Source organism: Macaca mulatta, chromosome 13, assembly GCF_049350105.2.
Source record: "Macaca mulatta isolate MMU2019108-1 chromosome 13, T2T-MMU8v2.0, whole genome shotgun sequence".
NCBI classification, from domain to species: domain Eukaryota; kingdom Metazoa; phylum Chordata; class Mammalia; order Primates; family Cercopithecidae; genus Macaca; species Macaca mulatta.
This window is the reverse complement of record NC_133418.1, coordinates 84343010-84360052: the sequence shown is the minus strand read 5'-3', so window position 1 is coordinate 84360052 and position 17043 is coordinate 84343010. Positions and strand designations below refer to the sequence as shown.

Genomic DNA, 17043 nt, shown 5'->3' with positions numbered 1-17043 from the left:
GGGTGGAGGGAGGATTCTGAAAAATTTAATGAAAATCTGATCTTGAAAATTTTTATTCTCTGAGGACTTTGGACTTGATTCTGTCGGTAACAAGGAAGTAAACGGAAATTTAAAGCAGAAGTGATTTGTGAATATTTGTTTTTTATGAAGTTATTTCTAGCATAAGACGATTAATTAGGAATCAGTAGCAGGTAAAGCAGTACAAAAAAAAGAGATATCCCTAGCCTTGGAGAGAAGATGGAGAAGAGGATTAATGCTTACCAGATGTTCATGAAATGTAATTGGCAGGACTTGCTATTGGTTGGGCTTAAATTGTGAAGGGGTTTGCTTAGGAGGTTAACTTTGAAGTACCTGAAATCACTAGGGGTAACTAACAAATCACTATAAATTCATGCTTGGCATTTGAGAGAGAGTAGAAGTAACATTGATATACTAAACAAAGTGCAGAGTGGTTAGAATGAAAAGATAAATTCACCAAAGGCAAAACTCCAATGGCAGGGTTTTCATTGTCAGATTGTAGAAGGTGCTATCTTTAGTAGAATTCTCCACTTTCCAAGTTTAGTAGGATTTCTACACATTCAGCTGAATGTGAACTATCTTATGACTCACCAATATAAATTATATTTTACACGCCCTTTGAATCTCTGAGAAAAGAATTGGCTTAATTGGTAGTTTATTATCCTTTTTTATTTTTAAAGACGTTTAGGTATTAGAACAGTAGTGATATGTTTCTTCATAATAATAACAGTAGTGATTACTAATTACTTTGAAACGTTAACTAGAAGTACAATGCTAAGGGTTATATTTACAATTCTATAAAGTAAGAACAATTCCTAGCCTTATTTTATTACAGATGAAGAAAATGAAATTTGGAGAGTTCCATAACTAGGATTCAACTTTGGGTTTCAGAAGTCTCCAAGATCCCATGCTCTACAGGAGCGGTTTTGAAATGTTACTGATGCCTTGATCCACCTCGAGATTTTGGCTTAATTGCCTTGAGTGAAACTCAGTCCTAAACGGTCCACTGATAGTTCTAATTACAGCCAGATATGCAAACCACCGTTTTAAACCTTATCATTTCACTACCTTCTGCTTTGGAAGATACCATCACAATCACAATCTCAATTGCTCCCCCTGGAGCTCAATGCAGATAGTGCACTATGGAGCTGCACAGTGTGGCAGCTGTGCCTAACACAAATTCATCCTCTGGAAAACCCTCAAATCCAAGAGTTTTAATAAGTATAATTAATTTAAAGCCTTTCTTTATAGCAAAAAAAAGAGAGTCTGGAAAAATTTTCTAACTCATTAGGATTATGTGATAGTTTTAATCATATTGTTTTTATATTTATCAAGAAAAGATATAATCAATATATTTATTTGATTGAATTTAGGTATAACCAATAAAATAATCATAGATTGAAAATATTTTAATTTTTGAAATGGAGGGCAATGTCATGATGTGACTATTTGTGGCTATTTTGTTGGAGAACAATAGAAATGATACAACTGTGAAATGAGGGGGACTAGAATGAACTGCCGATCTCAAAACGTGCAGTTTTCTCATGGCTTTATTTACTTGTTTGAGGACTTCACAGAGCTCCTGACCAAGTAGAAGGGATGAAGAACCTATCCAAAAATAACAAAATCAAGGAAGAGGCAGGACGGTACTAGGCTGAAGGTCTAGATAGAATCAGCTCTGTTATGGCGCTGGGACGGTGCAGTGTGATCCTGGGTAGCAGGAGGAAACTTTTATGAATGAAGGCAGTGGGAATGGAAGGAGAACAATACAAACACTTGTTCTTATGGAAAGAGAATGAGCATTGGAGATAAATTAGTCTACTCTCATACTTCACTAGCTGTGTGATCTCAGGTCAAATCATTAACAACTCTGAAGGTCAGTTTGCTTTTCTATAAAAAGAGGTGGTAATGAACTTATAAATGTGAAAGTACCCAACCCAGAACCTTGTTACTGATTTTTTTCTTCACATTGGCTTCAGCTGAAACATAGTGGTGGGAAAGCAGGAAACTCCAGGGAATGGCGAGGTGGTGGTGGTAAATCAAAGAGAAGGTGAAAATGAGGTGGGCTAGAGATGGAACAGTTTCAAGAACAGACACACACAATCAATTCCACTTGCTTGCAAAGGAAAAACCACCGCTGTAACGCAGCAGCCTCTTATCCATCCAGGGAAAATTCAGCTTGCCATGCTTTTGGCAGCATGGGCTGGATACTCTGTAGGGTCCCCTCACAAAGAGCACAGGCTACAGTCACTTCATTTTCTAATGCTGCTGCCTGAGTTTTCATTTAATTAACAAGGCTGACCTTTAGAATGAGAGTTTTTTTTTCTTCCTTTATCTTAGCTTTACTATGATCCTAATGGAAGCTGAAAATCCGACAGTAAAGAGGTCCAAGGCTTCACTGATAAGGCTAATGTGTTGTTTCTGTATTTACAGAAAAAAATTAATAGGCATAATTATAGATGCATATGCCAAAATCCCTTTCAGATAAATCTGACCTTAAGTAGGTGGGAACAGCAGGAAATGAGAGATAAGCCCTGGATAAGTATATATCAAAAAAGACATCCCATATACCAAAAAACTGAGGCCCTAACAACACATGTCCTTGTAATTAGCTGTATTAACAGCATATTAGAGTTAGATTCTTACTCAATCCTCTCAACCTCTGGATATGGTGAAGTAGCTACTTTAAGCCTCTGTTGTGCACAGCGTCTGTGATGCTCTCTAGACAGAATGGCCAAATGAACCGGGGAGAAAGGGGAGAGTGACCCGCTATGGTGAATGCCATGGGGCCGCAGCCCTGCATGCTCTGTCTTTGCTCATGGTTGATGATGTTGTCCTTTGTCCTTTATAGTATTAGCAAGCAGATGGTGGCCCTCAAGCACCGGCAGAGTCTAGAGAATAATGCGTCATTGGCTTTGCTCTGGATTTATCCACAAACTCCCATGAGCCAGTGTCTGCTGAGAGAGTTAGTAAGATCTGCCTTGATCCTAAGTATAAGAGCCATAACTGTTATGCTTGAATTTTCTTCTTGGGTGCCCTTTTCTCTTTCTATTAGGGAATACTTTTTGTCAGCTCTTCAGGGAGACTGTTCACATGAATGGAATTCTAAATGGAGATTCTGTTTCTAAACTAGAGCTAACTCTGACTGTTCCTGACTGTGTCTGCAGACTAAGGAGTGCCTCGTTGTCATTAAGTGCGTGGCTTCTCACTAGGATCACTCATTCGGATGATGGTGAGGTTTTGTTTTTTTGTTTTTTGTTTTTTGTTTTTTGTGGTTTTTTTTGATACTGAGGATAGCAGCGAGTCTTTTCCCAGCTTTGCCCCATTGGTAAGCAACCAGCTATCATTGGTTTATTGACAGATTAAACAAAATAATACCAGGACTATTACAACTACCCTTGGGTCCAGAGAAATGCTGAAGTTTGTGTTTCCCCCGCTGTGAGCACCTTTAATCCTGTACCCTGACAGCAACGAGCAAGTATTGAAGGCAGAGTAGCAGATTTCAATTTCCTTCTCTTAAAGGTTTGCCAAACATCATTAAATACAAAATAGAGCAAATAAGTCAGCTGTGACTGGAATCTTAGGGTGAACACTCCTAGGTAAGTTCTATGCCACATTATTATGTCCCCTAGTTTTCTCTGATAGTAGTAGTACAAATAGCAAATTAACATTACTTTCCTGGGCATATTTCCACTGAATTAAAAGAGAATAGTTCTTATGTTGCTCATCTAGCAGCCTTGCTCCAGGTACCAACACTACTTTAAATGAAGAAAAGGTCAAAGAACAATGAGGCAGGAAGTACTGCTGCACTTACAGCATCTCCTGCTATCTTCCCAGCAGTCTTCCCATCTTTGGATATTTTCAACCCATTATAAATGAGTTCACTGGAGGTCACATGATTTGCCACATACCTGAATGAACTGTAGAAAAGAAGTGCTATAAAATTCTTTTTGTGTGCCCATTGGTACTCACTCCTACACACACAAATACACACACACACACACACACACAAATACATGTATATGCTCTTATTTTAACATAACCAAGATTTAAAAGCTGTTTGTCATCTTCAAGCTCTACTATATGATAGATTTCTTTTCAACTTAGCTCATTATATACCTTATGCAAAATTCGGGGCCAAACAGCAATTTTTATAGCATACTAGTCATTTATTCTAACAGCAGTGGTAGGAAAGAGTCCAACTATTTTAATTTGAGCTGGCATGGCATTTAAATGTGTTCTCATACAGGATAATAGCAGTCATTGCACATATCACAGTAGAAATAAAATTCTTCTATAAAGAGAATGCAAGGTGGAGGGTCATATGACTTTTACAAGGACCTGTGTAGAAAATCCTGTCCTAGCTTTGAATTCTATTTTTAGTAGGACAGATATTCTCTGACAAAAGGTTTTTTCCTCTTTCTTATTTTTTTCAGATATTAACAACATCTGCAATATTTCCTCCCATTGATGTTATCGTCCATATGGCAGATTTAACATCATGCCTGTCAGTTTTCTAAATCTTCCCAGGGAAAAGCAGTTTTGCACTCACCTCCTTATGTATCATTCTAGCTCTTATTTCTTTTTCCAGATAAAAGGCCTGTGAAGCTAAATGAAACTAGAAGCTAAAACTGTTATCCAGAGCTAGTGACACTGGACTCCTCTCCAGGGAACCAACTGCGTCTATTTAAAATAAACTTTCAGGTGAGCATTTGGGAAATCTTTACTGAATAGAAAGGCTCTTGATAGAATGCAGGAGTCTCTACAATAGAAGATTGACCTTGACTATGCAGGACAACTTTGAGGTTTTTGCAGCATTGTAAATGAGGGTCCAATGATCTAATATGGATATCCAGTAAAATACTTTTCCTCAGGATCCATATAGTTGTCAAACTAACAATAGACAGGGGAGAGGAAAAACTGCTAATGAAGATTCCCTTTTTCTTCCTTGGTAATGGCTGCAAGTGAGCTTGAGCACATGTAGATGGGCACATAGCTAGGAAATCTAAGTCCAAAATAAAGTTTCTTTAATTAATTTCTAACAAATTATAAATATTAATTATTCATTTATAAAACACAAACATTCCATTTTCTATCTCCACTTTTTCCTATTTCTTCTTGCATTGAAATAAAAAGAAACGAAACTAGCTTCATCTCTTAACATGTGCCTGCTACTCTTGGAGTAGTGGGGAAAGAGAGAGAGAGAGAAGCAAAAACAGTTGTGTGAACATGAAGTGTGGCAATATGATGTGAGATCTAACTCAGGGTGTGGTGACAAGGAGAAAGAAAGGGGTGTGGTCAAAGGTAGACACAAATAAAAAAGGTCATAGGATGGAACGGAGCAGAAAATGTGGTGCTGGCTCTTTTTTCTAGCAAATCTGTATCAAATGATTGGCAGGTGCTGTCTGTAACTTTGTGTTATAAAGAGCCATAAACTGACTCATGGGCCTTACAGAGGCTAGAAGCATTTGTTTCCACAGCACTCAATTGGCATTGGCATTGGAGCACTGAGGTCATATTGTGTGGTGTGTTTGGCTGCCTATCTTCCTCAGTAGGCCACCAGAGTGAATGGTCTTTTACTTATTCATCTCTATTTTCTCAAAGCTAGCAAAGAGTCTGGCACATAATAGTCACCCAAAAATGTTTGTTAAATGTTTATTTAGAACTGAGTCAAAATGAATTGTAGTGTCTTGCCTTTGATAATAAGGATTTTGGATGAATGGACAAGGAATATGGGAAGAAATTATACTTCCTGTTCAATGTAAGGCAACAGAAATAAAACGTTATAAAGAAAGCACAAGAATTTGCAGAAAGAGAGGAAACAAGGACACCCAGGAGAATAGAGACATCATTTCTTGAGGGTGCAATTTGAGAATAAACAGCTTCAAGGAGACAATGATAGAAGAGAGATCCTGGGAAACTCCTAACTGCTAGAAAATTTGAGGTGCATTTTACAAACGTGTGGCTCTCAATTGCAGAGGACAAAAACACCTGTTTAAATATCCACAGCTACATAGAATGACCATGCAAATAAGCTATAGTGCCATATAATAAATTGTTCTACACGAAAGTACTTAAATTTGAGTTTATTAAAAATACAGAAGATAGGGAAACACATGATCAGATCCCATAAGGAAAAAAGAAAACTTTTAATGTGAGTCCCTTTAAAAGACAACTAAGTCAGTTGTTTACAACAAATTTTTAAAAGTGGGAAAAAAAGGTGGAGGGGCCCTATTCTCAATTAAAGGATATTCAAAAGACATAACACATAGAATTTATTTCGATCCTCACTTGAAGAAATCAGCTTCAAAAAGATATTTTTCAAAGAAAACAGGGAAATTTGAATATGGATTAGAAATGAAACAATGTCAAGGAATTACTGCTAATCTTTGTTGATTGTGATAATAGCACTGTAGTTATATAAGAAAATACTCCTCTATTTTAGAGAAACATACTGAAATACACCGGAGTGAAATGACATGATGTCTGATATTTTTAAATATTTCAGTCCAAAGAAGAAAGAACAAAATTTGAAAAAAAGAAAGATTGGGCAAGAGTAGCAAACCTAAATAATTATTATTATATCTAGGTGATGAATCTATGGTGTTTCTATATTCTTCTCTCTACTTTTGTGTATGTCTTAATTTTTTAATTAAAAAAACCTTTAACATTATATATATTAGCATATATTTTATGTTATAAATAAGTGCAGAACCATTATGTTTTGTGCAATCTGTTTACCCCTGGATATAGACTATTTACTGTGAACTGACATCCTTAAAGTATATATTTATGATATAAATTTAAGTTAATATGTACTCTTTTCTTAAATCTTCTTCAGACATAGGGACTACCAATAAAGTCAGTTTTTTCTTATGCTAGTCAAATGAAAACCTGTAATTGTAAAAATTCAACTGTGTGTTTCACAACTGACTGATGTAATAGAAGAAAAATAATACATTTGCTACTTCTGAGTGAAGTAAGAAGAGATATCTTTCTGAAGGGTCTTTCAATGTATCAAAAGGCCTGTTTGCCTCACTAGTGGCTCCTTGGGTTAATTTCTGAAAACAAACAAACAAAAACATACCTTTGTGACAGAAGTAAGATAATGTATATTCTAGGAATGGTTAACATGGTAGTTGGTCTGAAATCCATTATCACAAATCACAGACGAAAAACTGAGAAAGCTATAACAGATCATGATAATTTTGACATTGGAGGTAGAAGCCATAGATTAAGATAGGAAATAAGAGCTTTTGGAAGATGCTGAACACACCGTATTACCCAGAGTTTTCTGCTCTGGATGTCTAAGAGGTCACAGTAAGGCCTTGAACACAGGGAGTAAATCATTGAGGTAAAGGTGGTAGAGAACTTGGTTAGCTAGGATATAACTGTGGATGAAAGTCAAAATAAAATAAACTAAATTACATTTTTCACTCCCACTTCCCATCTTCCCTCTGAAAACATTTTTCATGAAAATATGTTTATATCAGGAAGTTAGAATTTGAAATAAAGGAAAATAGGGATTGTGACTCTTAGACATAGCTCTGCCTTTTTGCAGATAGGAGCTCAATGGTTACATAGAAATGCATCCCTGAAAAGCAAAGTGGGCGCCCACGGAATTGTCATGGTTCCTTTTTCCTCTTGCCCCACTAGGGTTTTGAAGAGGGAGGACTTAATTGTTAAGAGGAAAACATGAAGAGAAAAACTGAATGGCTTCTATGTGTAGACATTCTTTCATTCAGAAATATATTAATAATATTTAGGGTCCAAAAAATACAAAAGGAAATAAAATGATTTTTATTATGTTATAGAAATTGTTTGAAGACTCATAAAATGGAGAGGTTTGAATTAGATACCTACAGTTTTTATAATGTATGTTTGGTTTTGCATGGGAGAGTGGGTGGAGGTGGATAAAAGGAGAGTGTCTAGAAAGGGAAAATTGAAATTGGATCCACATATTTTAAATTGCAGTGCCATATCTTTAACCACTTCTGTTTTTTCTTCCAATTGTGTCAGTATTTGTGTATTTGCTTCTATGTATATTCAGTACAATTTTAAAGCAATTTTGCTATTTTATCTCCTTTCCATATTAAAAAAAATTCCCCTCATTTCCTGAAACACAGATTCGAATGAACATGAAACTGTAATAAATCATTATTTGGATTTTTCTAATATAAAAATATTTTAATTTGCTCATTTAAACATTTTTATTTCTTTGTTTTTAAGAAGTTTTATTTCCTTCATTATATAACACTGCTTTCATTGCCTTCTTTTAAATGATGAAGTTATAAAGCTTTCATTTTGGTTCGGAAAATCACAGCTCTACTGAAAGCAATCTAAACCATATTACCTTAGTATAACCAATTTAACCTTTTAACATTATAGACCAAGGGAGACCAAATGCCAAAACAAATTCTTCATTTTCTGGAGAGAAGTTGATGGCGTGCCTTCCTACTATGTACTCAGGATAGAAAAAGATGACTAATACAGTATTCTGGACTGATTTTAGATCATGAGTTTTATTAACAGGATAAAGGTGTACTAAGTTCTGCCTATATTAACAGACCTGAATTTGGTGTCATAAAACGTATTAAGGGAATAGCCAATGGTCTTTGCCTAAAGCAGTTGTTCATTTGAGAAAAGAAAATCCATTCGTATGGAATGTAACACAAAGCACTGTCAACAATAATAATAAGGCAACCCAGTTTTTAGGTACAGGATGGGAAAGTTCTATGTTGTGTCTGAAATGGTCAGGCAAGAAATAGACTTGAGCTGTATCAGTAAGAAAAGATAAGTTTTGTATAGCTGTCCTGAATAACATTTTAGGCTGAAAAAATACTATGAATAAGGACAGGGTAATAAGAATGTGGGTGACAGGTTTGGAAGACTGTTTTGGTTAGTAACTTTGGAGCAGAGGATTCAAGTACATGAATGCAGGGGAAGAGAGCAGGGTATTGGAACACTGGAAAGAGGCAGTGTCCGACTGTGGAAGGTGGGCACTGAACTTTATTCTATAGATAGTGCTGGGCCTCTAAGGGCTTTACAGAAGCAATTCCAGTCCACTGCTTGCCTGACCATTTTAGACACAACATAGGACTTGCTACCCTGTGCCTAAAATTAGTTTATGTGAAGCAGTTTTCAGAAATACTAATCTGGCAATATTTTTCAGATTGCTTTGGAAATGGAAGAAAAACTCAGTGAGGAAAGGATTCAATAATCCAAGCATAATAGATACAAACCAAAAATAGCATAGCAAAGTAGAAAAGATAACAATTCTAAACTGTGATTTTGAATTTTCAGTTCAAGATAAAACAAATAGCTACCTTATGAGCTTTGTCAGCTGTTTTTAAAGGTAGCATCCTTCTTTTCTTCCTACCAGTTTCCTGTTTATATTCTGACCTGATAGTCTGATAGAGAATGTATTTTGGGATTTTTCTCTCTGCCTTTCATCCTTATTACAAAGCACTGTCCCAGTGATGTTTGTGATGCTCATAAAACTCTTAGCCAAACTGAGGACAAAGAATCTGACTCAGATAATGAAAAATAGACCTGTCTATCTGAATGTGAAAAAGCATTCCATTTTTAATGGTCTTTGAACCTATTGGGAAACCCATATTATAATTTATTTCCAAAAGATTGGAAGTTCAAGAGTTCTAAAGTCAGACTACCTGTGTTCAATGGCAGATTTACCCTATTTTATTCTAACACTGGAATGATAAAGATACATTATGAACATTGTATAAGATAGCATATTCTTCACATGGTGACATGCACATATTGAGTACTCAATAAGTTTCAGGAATTACTAACTTTCAGAAATTTATTTTTGTTTACTTCTATGTAGTTATTTTGCTTTGTATATAAATGCAGCTACAGTTCATGATGATTATATAATTATTGATGACCATATTCAGTTTGGGTTTATAAATTATTTTTAAGTAGATATTTTAGTTTCTGCAGTATCATAACTTCTCAATACCACTTTATGCTGATGTAATGTTCATAGACTATGTACTGATATTCATGCAGATTAACCACAGGATATAGAGGAATACTATTTGATTCCATTTAGGAAGCATTCATTGAAAACTATGTACTATGTTAAGTATATATGTCATGGTCCCTGACTTCAAGGGGCTTGTAGGTAAGTAAACAGACACACATGTAAATAATAATTACAGTATAGTGCACAAGTTCACAGTAAGTGTAGACATAAGGCTAGGATTAGCACAACTAACTGTCTTAGGGAATGGAGATGACTTTGCAAAGAAAGCGACATATGAACTATGCTTTTTAGCTATTCATCTATTGCATGTCAGAATTATATTTGTGCAATAGGGTATAATGGGGTGAAAGTCAAAGAGGAAGGACAATTGTAAAACGTGAATCAGAACACTATTTGCAAAGTACTGAAGCATAAATCCATTGCCAAGGCAATAAGCAGAGTATGACTTCAAGTTGAGGAGCAAGATATACACCAGTGCTGTCCCATAGAAATAAAATGCTAGCCACATATGAAACTTTAAATTTCCTAGTAGTTATGTTTTTAAAAAAGCAAAAATAATTGGATTAATTTTTATATTTTATTTAATGCAATGTATCTAAAATATTACCATTTCAACATGTAATTCATATAAATAATATTCATGAGAATTTGTATCTTCTTTTTTCATATTAAGTCTCAAAAATTCAGTATGTATGCCACATTTACAGCACATCTCAATTTTAAGTGCTCAGTAGCTACATAAGGTTAGTAGTCACTTTGTTGGACAGTACAGAGCAGATTCAGACCATGAAGAGCTTGAACATTCTAGTAAGGAATTTAGACTCTATCCTATCAAGTTTTGATAATATGTGAAGTGTATTCATCTGATGAATGTCAGCATTATATTTTCTCTCTAAGGCATTGAGGATGTTCATGGGTAGCAAAAATATTTAACCAAGAGACATAGGAATATTTGTATTCTGCTGTTGAACAATCACCTCTCCTCAGGAGGTCTTTAAGGAAGGAAAGGAAGACAAAGTCATCCTTAATGACTAGATGGAATTTTCACCCAATTCCCCTGGAGCATTCCAAGGAGCTACATTGGACCCCATGAAGAATGCCATTACCAAAGCCAAATCATTCTGAATGGTCTAGAAGCAAAGCAGCCTCAAGGACGAGTTTAGATTTCCTTCCAAAGCTCAAACTTGGAGCCCATTACTCTACAATGAGAAGAGGGATGAGAGCATAAAGTAACAAGAGAAACTGAAGGAAAGATTGATGTCTAAGAGGGTTGGTATTGGGGAGGGGGAGTGAGCAATTTTATTGTTAAGTTCCTAGGCTTTTGGTAGAAAACTTCTTAAATAAAAAATACTAATATCTTAAGTGAAAAAGATACCAGAGACCCTCCAGTATCTTACCACTTAACCCATATGACTCAGGACACTCAACTCCTTGTTCCTACTGTTTTAAAGAACTACACCTTATATTTGTTAGCTTGGCACCTGGAACGGTGACTTCAAGTACAAGCATAATGACCAACAACTCTTGTAAAATCAGAACACTGCCTTCTCTCACATAGATGGAATGACCCTTGGGAAGAAGTAATGAGACCCACATAAAAGATGTTTAAACTTCAACCTAGAGGACAATGTAAGTTTCCAGATGCTTCTCTAAATTTTCAAAGAATTGGAGAGCATTTATTGGTTTCCGTGGATGACAGAAGCATTTTTTTTAAAACTTTGCTTTACAAATTATGTAAATTTTTACAAATTGTACAAATTCTGTTTTGCATGTGATAGTTCTAGTTCATGCCCTCCCTACCCCCAGCATCCTGTTTAATTCTGCATTTATCACATTTTAAAAAGCTAAAACTACATTGTTAGTACTGGTTACATTAAAATACATCAGAATGGATTTATTCTTGCATTTTGTACTTCTAGCTTCTGTCATAGTCTTACCTATTAGCATGTTTGAGGTGCATATACCATGAATAGAGTTCTTACTCTATAGGACTCTATAGAATATAACTCATTAAGACTTAAAGAAAATGAATGATAAACCCAACTTTCCTATCCCAACCCTTTCCAGAATTGAACACACATCTCTTTTTTAGGTATTAGCCAGCAGGTACTTGTTGATGAAACAGTGTGTATTGACAGGGAAAGCTAGGGAGTACTATATCTTTCTGGTTTTAGTTTGTTAGAAAAAGTGGGCAATTCTGCTGCTTCTGCCAGGCACTTAGTGCTAGAGCCAGTTGTGCCATGGCCTACGTTGCTAGTTTCAAAAGCATGAAGCCTCCGGACCGCCAGTTAGTAAGTCATTGGAAAATGTGGGAGATTCTAGATTACTTATATCTGAAATACGTATAGGAAACAGAGGTTAGGTAGTTCTGCCACACGGTTTATAGAGAAAAGTCTGAAATCTCTTATGATAGTTTTGTGCTATAAATCTACAATATTTACATGTCTTTTTGAAAGATATCCTTTAAGCAGCAATGAGTTCAAAAAGGAAAGTGCATGTACAATAAAATATAAATACTACATTTCAATTTCTCAAGAAAATTGATAATGATTGTAAATTGAATAAACTCTTTGTCAACTTTTATCATTTTTCATGGGGGTTGTGGTAATGTCATTGTAAACATGAAATACAAGACAAAAAGCTGCTTAAGAAGCATTTGCATCCATTTCAAAAGCTAATAATCATTTTCAGAACACTGTAGAAAATAATAATAATTTAACACATGGGGTTGCAGAAAGTGCATTGTCACACCATTGCATATAACTTTTTATTTATATAAAAACATTGTTCTTTATAAATTTCATTGATTTTTGATTTCAAATTTTCTTATGCATGTATGAAAAGTGTTAGAATGTTGACTCCATTAGCAGAACTTGGCAGAGTTAAATGATGTCAGTATTTTATCAGTGTCATCTGATTCCAAATAGAAAATTAATTAATTCCAATAATAATTTAATTTTTAATCCAATTTATAAAATCATAGTAATGCTTTGGAAGTTAATTTAGTAAAAGATGAAATGTTTGACAATTATTTTAGATAAAATTGTTAATTTTTGAAAACAAAACTTCTAAACTGTGGCTGAATTTGTTTTGAAATCAATTGATGACATATAAGCAAAGGATTCAATGAAGAGCATGTGCCAAATTTATTTTTTTGCTTAGAGTCTTGGTTTCTCTTTCTCCATTACTAAATAGAATGGTATTTGCATAGAACATCTAATTGCTAACTAAAATATATTAAGTCATCTATAAAACAAATTAAACTGGTTTTCAAATCAACATCTGGTAGAGTGTTCTTTTCAAACAAAGGTTAATTCAAGATTCACAAATTTCACCAACACGATATATTTGATAAGCACAAAATATTTATAAGCACAAAAGAGCCTCTGAATATAGCACAAAAATTTATTTCCAAAGGTATGAATTTTTAAAAAATCTTCTATAATTTATATGATTACCTACCTAAAAGAGTTTATTTTAAACAAAGTTTAAAAACTAAGACTGGCCAGACGCGGTGACTGACGCCTGTAATCCGAGCACTTTGGGAGGCCGAGGTGGGTGGATCACAAGGTCAGGAGATCAAGACCATCCTGGCCAACAGAGTGAAACCCTGTCTCTACTAAAAATAACAAAAAATTAGCTGGGAGTGGTGGCGCATGCCTGTAATCCCAGCTACTCCAGAGGCTGAGGCAGGAGAATCACCTGAACCAGGGAGTCAGAGGTTGCAGTGAACCCAGATGGCGCCACTGTACTCCAGCCTGGTGACAGAGCAAGACTCTGTCTCAAAAAACAAAAACAAAAACAAAACCGAATCAAAACAAAACAAAACAAAAAAACACTAACACTAAATGTTTTATTTTGGTATCTTTGATATAGGTATCATAATTTTCTATTTATCAGTAATATAATTTCAGAAAAATAAAAGTATTTTAAAACATACTACATTTCTAGTAACAATAAAAATCAATATTATTTGAATTAGAGGGGCCTTAAAAAGATATGTATTTGGGCCGGGCGCGGTGGCTCAAGTTTGTAATCCCAGCACTTTGGGAGGCTGAGACGGGGGATCACGAGGTCAGGAGATTGAGACCATCCTGGCTAACACAGTGAAACCCCGTCTCTACTAAAAAATACAAAAAACTAGCCGGGCGAGGTGGCGGGCGCCTGTAGTCCCAGCTACTCGGGAGGCTGAGGCAGGAGAATGGCGTGAACCCAGGAGGCGGAGCTTGCAGTGAGCTGAGATCCGGCCACTGCGGTCCAGCCTGGGCGACAGAGTGACACTCAAAAAAAAAAAAAAAAAAAAAAAAAGTATTGTTGTATATAGTAAAAACTGCTGAAACATTTTTAGGATTACAAAAGAAGAAAATAATAATAAACACACCTTATTACAAGACAAAATAACTGGATATCTGAGATGTCAGTAAGTTATTATAGATTATTACAATAAGTTATAAGTTTTTATAGCTTAAGATTCTGTAGGTATCTGGATGATTGTTTGCATGTTTGGTTGTACTTCATAGAATATTCTACAATTCATCTAATGAGTAAAGCCATCAAATACTCTTAGGAAAAAATATGTAATGGGGTAAAATTGATCTTATTTTATGTTAAAATAAGATAAAATGAAGATTTAATGAATAAAATCAATATTGTTTTACTTAGGTAATTGACAAAAAGCTGTGTCATAAGGGGAATTATACAAATTATTATTAGTAAAGAATGGATTATTGTTAACATTGCATCATAAAAACAGTGAAAAAAGATTACTTAGAAACTGGTATTTAATTAATTGGCTATTTCGGAAAAAAATCTTTATCTAACTATTTTTCCTTCGCTATGCATAGTAACATAACTTTCAGATGTATTGAAGTTCTAATATTCAGATGTATTGAAGTCCTAATATTTAGAGACTTGAGCATCCCTGGATTTTGATATCCACTGGGGTCCTGGAATGTATCCCTTGTAGATACCAATGGGACAACTGAACAAGCAAGAGCTAAATCTAACAAATAGCATATCAAATAAAAGTAGCCAAAAAACAATATATACTGTGAAAGTCAATTTATATTAAATTCAAATCAAAGGAAATAAAGCTGTGGTATCAGAAATAAGGATAGTTATTCACAACTTTTTAAAAGTCTCAGTGCCGAGTCTATGGGTATGTTCAATTTAAGAAAATCCATCAAGCTGTGCAAATCTGATTTCTATATTTTGGAATGTTATCCCAGTTACATTAGGTTGATATTTTCACTGCTAATGAAATATGAGCTTTTTCATATGTTATTATATATTCTTGGAAGCACTGTTTCAGTTGCTTCAAATGTTACAGAGGCATACCTGGTTTTACTGTGCTTCACTTTATTTCGTTTGGCAGGTACACTTTTTACAAGTTAAAAGATTGTAGCAGTTCTGCATTGAACAAGTCTATTGATGCCATTTTTTTCCAACAGCATTCGCTCACTTCATGTCTCTGTGTCACATTTTGGTTAGTCTTACAGTATTTCAAATTTTTCCTTATTATATCTGTTATGGTGATTGGTGATTAGTGATCTTTAATGTCACTACTGTAATTGTTTCGGGGCTCCACAAACAACACCTGTCTAAGATGGCTGAACTTAATTGATGAATGTTTTGTATATTCTGACTGCTCTACCAATTGACCATTCCTGTCTCGTCTCTCTTCCTCTCTTTGGGACTCCCCATTCCCCGAGAGCAACAATATTAAAATTGGGTCAATTAATAACCCTAAAATGGCTTCTAAGTATTCAAGTGAAAGGAAGAGCTGCATGTCATTCACTTAAATACGAAGCTAGAAATGATTAAGGTTAGTGAGGAAGCAATGTCAAAAGTTGAAGTAGTCTGAAAGGTAGTCATCTTGGATCAAACAGTCATGTTGTTAATTCAAAGAAAAGTTCTTGATAAAAATTGAACTTACTATTCCAGTGAACACACAAATAATAAGAAAGGGAAACAAACTTATTGCTGATAGGAAGAAAGTTTTAGTGGCTGGATAGAAGATCCAACCAGCCACAACATTCTCTTAAAGTAAAACCTAATCCAGAGTCAGACTTTAACTCTCTTCAATTCCATGAAGGCTGAGAGATGTGAGGAAGCTGCAGAGAACAGTCTGACAACAGCAGAGCTTGGTTCATGAGGTTCAAGAAGAGAAGACATCTCTATAACATGAAGGCAAAGTAAAGCAGCAAGCGCTGATGTAGAAGCTGCAGCAAGTTATCCAGAAGATTTAGCTGAGATAATTGATGAAGGTGGCCACCCTAAACAACAGATTTGCAATGTAGATAAAATGGTCCTATATTGGAGCCATCTGGGATTTTTTATAGTTAGAGAGAAGTCAATTCCTGGCTTCCAAACCTCAAATGACCGGCTGACTCTTTTGTTAGTGGCTAATGTAACTAATCTGAGGCCAATGCTCATTTACCATTCCAGAAATTCTAGAGCCCTAAAGATTATGCTAATTCTACTCTATAGTGCTCTATAAATGGGGAAAAAAAAGCCTGACAACAGTATATCTGTTCACAACATGGTTTACTGAATATTTTAAGCCCACTGATGAGACCTAATGCCCAGAGGAAAAAAAAAAAAAAGATTCCTTTTAAATTATTACTACTCATTGACAATGGACCTGGTCACTCAAGAGCTGATGGAGATGTACAATGAGATTAATGTCGTTTTTAGGTCTGCTAACACAACATCTGTTCTTCAGCCCATGGATCAAGAAGTAACTTTGACTTTCAAGTCTTATTATTTCAGAAATACAGTGATTCCTCTGAAGGATATGGGCAAAGTAAATTGAGAACCTTCTGGTAAGGATTTATCATCCCAGATGCCATTAAGATCAGTCATAACTCATGGGAGGTGGTCAAAACATCCACATTAACAGGAGTTTGGAAAAAGTTGATTGCAACTTTCATGGATGACTGAGAGGTTCAAGACTTCAGTCGAAGAAGTAGCTGAAGATGTAGAAATAGCAAGATGACTAGATTAGAAGTGGAGCC

At 35.2% G+C, this 17043-nt stretch overlaps 1 protein-coding gene and 1 long non-coding RNA gene across 4 annotated transcripts in view; one reads left to right on the top strand and one right to left on the bottom strand.

The window, feature by feature from the left end:
• SLC8A1 (solute carrier family 8 member A1) overlaps positions 1–17043 on the bottom strand; it is a 493745-nt gene that overhangs the window by 436214 nt on the left and 40488 nt on the right.
• Positions 1–17043, top strand: part of LOC144333787 (uncharacterized) — a 63655-nt gene that overhangs the window by 43698 nt on the left and 2914 nt on the right. For 2 of the 3 annotated variants that reach the window (XR_013402832.1, XR_013402826.1), the window contains 2 exons: positions 3152–3250; positions 4610–4722. This is a non-coding gene — a long non-coding RNA (uncharacterized LOC144333787). Of the gene's footprint in view, positions 1–3151; positions 3251–4609; positions 4723–10924; positions 13145–17043 lie in introns of those variants that run through there. The other variant, XR_013402827.1, reaches the window with a different exon arrangement.